The sequence below is a fragment of the Sprattus sprattus genome (assembly GCF_963457725.1).
Source record: "Sprattus sprattus genome assembly, chromosome: 4".
Taxonomy (NCBI): Eukaryota; Metazoa; Chordata; class Actinopteri; order Clupeiformes; family Clupeidae; genus Sprattus; species Sprattus sprattus.
Window position 1 is genome coordinate 44,462,535 of NC_137923.1, and position 3,443 is coordinate 44,465,977.

Genomic DNA, 3,443 nt, shown 5'->3' on the forward strand with positions numbered 1-3,443 from the left:
TTGGTGGGGCCAAGGAAACTTTTGAGAGGGCACTTCTCAAGATCTGTACATAACTTTGTCTCGATTAAGTTGTTAAAGATATCATCTGTTCAATTTCCGTGCCTGACAGCTGCAGGTCTGACACAGACCGCTATGATCCGTCATTTTCGGGGTTGAGGATAGCAACGACATCACGTACACAAGACTTCACAAACTCTCCCTCACTACATGACTTTTCTATCACTATATGACTATATTCCCTGCCACCTGATACGATGCCAGCCAACGTGACCGTTTCAGAGTACTTTCAGAGTTATTTCCGAAAAAGCTGAGTCTGCTTCTCTGACTGACGATTCAAAGTATTTATGTTGTGCTTGCATAGCTCTGTGCCTTTAGGAAACTCAGGAGCTATGTTAGCATGGTGCTAGATTACTGTCATAGCTGTTCCCTTTACCACAAGACGTGCATTTTGAATGATGTCAAAGTAAAAGTCCGTCAACAGAATGAAGCATTTTTTTTTTTTTAAACTGTATCGGCGGGCCGCAATAAATGAAGAGGCGTGCCGCATGCGGCACGCGGGCCGCCAGTTGCCCATCCTTGACCTAGAGTGAGAGAGTGAATGAGTGCCTGAATGACTGAGTGAGTGAGCGAGTGAGTGAATGAGTGCCTGAATGACCTAGGGTGAGAGAGTAAATGAGTGCCTGAATGACTGAGTGAATGAGTGCCTGAAAGACTGAGTGAGCGAGTGAATGAGTACCCTAATTGTTGTTTGCTGGCAGGCGTGGAGAATCTCCCCATCTCATCTGACTCTTCAGAGGAGGCAGTGGACCCTCTGGGAGCCGCCATTAGAAGGCCTTTCTACGACCTCTGGGACCGCACTTTAGACAAGACAGCAGAGTCTCTGAATACAAAACTGCAGCAATCTCTGGGGTAAGTAACACATAATTTAAGATACTTCTGATCAGGTAATGACCTGACCTGACCTTGGGCTGTGCTGCCCACTGTCAGCTCTGCCATTGCTAATGCTAATCTGCAACTAAGGGGCTAGTTTTGTGCAGTATTAGAATAATCTGGGACCAGTATAAACTATGAAAGTCTATACTGTATTAAATGTGATCCTACAGAAATAAACATTATTCTTGATTGTTAGAAGTACTGATAGGCATGCCTCCTCCATGTTGTACAAGTGTGGGCCAGCCTCCATTTTTGCGCTTTAAAAGAATTTTATGTTCCCTGCAGAATCATGTTCAACAACCTGAGCTCCGCTTTTCTGTCGGCTATTTTGGAACCAGTTCCCACTTCACCACCTCTCCTGTGAGGAGGCAAAACTGCAGAGCTTGTTTGTTTTCCACACGGACTTAATAAAACCTGATTCTGAATGTGACTTTTGTTTCATTTTTACAAAACTTTACTGGGCCATTTGTTAACATATTAGTGTATACTGGTTAAATAAGCCTCCAAGGTAGCCATCAGAACCACAACGTTTTGAAGGACGGGTTTCCTTTGCTGGACTTTCCACAAAACATTCGGAGGCTTTTTCATATCTATGATGCAATATCTAAGCACTGATGATGGGTACATTTAGTTTGTACAATATTTTTCCAACCATATGCCATCAGCTTTCTATTCCATTTTAATTCTACAAACCAACCCTAACTCTGACCCTATGACCTCTATAGCCATAGATCACACAACATTAGTGCATTTAACTAAAAGCTAAAAGCAACAACATATTGCCATGCGCAGTGGATAAGTCAACATTAACTTTCCTTCTGGGATGAGGTGAATGTTCCAGAGACCTGCAGCGTTCCCACAGTAATGATACAACTTGAGGTGGTTGTGGGAAGTGTCGTATTTTTATCTTCTTTATTACTGTACTGTTGAATAATGTGTATGGCTGGTACTGGAACATGGACATCTCAACAAATAGAGATAGCTCTTTATAACTTATGAAGAGGCTTTTCTTATAAACCCAAGTGAGCAGATAGCATTTCTGAGAAATCATGAGGCAGACAGGCCTGTTATTATAACCCCAATTGCAAAGACACCTTTTATGATAAATCACGTGGCAAACATGCCTCCTCTGCATAGACTACCTAGATGCTTCAGGGACAAAGGGGGGTCAGGGCAAGGTGACAGACGCCTCTGCAAAAGCCACAAGGCAGACAATGTGAAGAACTGTGTCTGAAAGCCCCCGAGATACCTGGTATCACAGGAAGCTGTACACCATGTATCTCAAGGTGGTTAATTCTGTTGACAGAGACAAAGCAAACTGGTTGATAGGCAACATTGTTAAGATAGTTGGACCGATTGTTCTCCATCTCGGTGCGGTCAGGTCCAATGACGCAAGTAAGGTACCTGTTGTTTTCCATCTCTAGGTGCGGTCGAGTCCAATGACGCAAATAAGACGCAAATGAAATCAGAGCAAAGGGTGATTTGATCAATATAAAAGTGGGCACGGGGACTTGTTGGTTAGGTTTTCTACTGGATTGCTCTTGCAATATGCTTAGAGTCTTTGAGATGCTCCATGGACCAGCTCAGCAGTAGTTATCTCCTCTGAATTAAACTGTTCAGTATATTCATACCTATTTGCCTTGAGAAGTTTCTTGAGAACTCTTAGAATAAGACACGACATAATTTGGTGACGCCGACGCGATCGAAAAGGACGGTTTTAGTGTCATCTCGTCCCCGGGGACGGACGGGACTGGTGGGACAATTGAGGCGCCATTTAAAAAGGTGAGCAACTTGTTTTTGCTTAATAGCAATTGTCACTTTAGTCCTGTTAAAACCTGGGGTAAGAGACATTTGCATAAAACTGTCCTCCGAAAAAGAACTAAGTTATAAGGCATAAGAAATGGGAGGTGATTTTACTGAACGGTCAGAGAAGTAGATTGTTAAAAGTGTTTTTGTTTTAAGGATTTCTTCTGAAGTGAAGAAGAATATTGTATTGTGAGACTTTGTTTGCGTCCATTTTTCTGAGGGAGAAAAATAGGCAATGGGCCGAGAGACGTAACGAGGCATAAAGTGTTTTTGTTTTAAGGATTTCTTCTGAAGTGAAGAAGAATATTGTATTGTGAGACTTTGTTTGCGTCCATTTTTCTGAGGGAGAAAAATAGGCAACGGGCCGAGAGACGTAACGAGGCATAAAGTGTTTTTGTTTTAAGGATTTCTTCTGAAGTGAAGAAGAATATTGTATTGTGAGACTTTGTTTGCGTCCATTTTTCTGAGGGAGAAAAATAGGCAACGGGCCGAGAGACGTAACGAGGCATAAAGTGTTTTTGTTTTAAGGATTTCTTCTGAAGTGAAGAAGAATATTGTATTGTGAGACTTTGTTTGCGTCCATTTTTCTGAGGGAGAAAAATAGGCAATGGGCCGAGAGACGTAACGAGGCATAAAGTGTTTTTGTTTTAAGGATTTCTTCTGAAGTGAAGAAGAATATTGTATTGTGAGACTTTGTTTGCGTC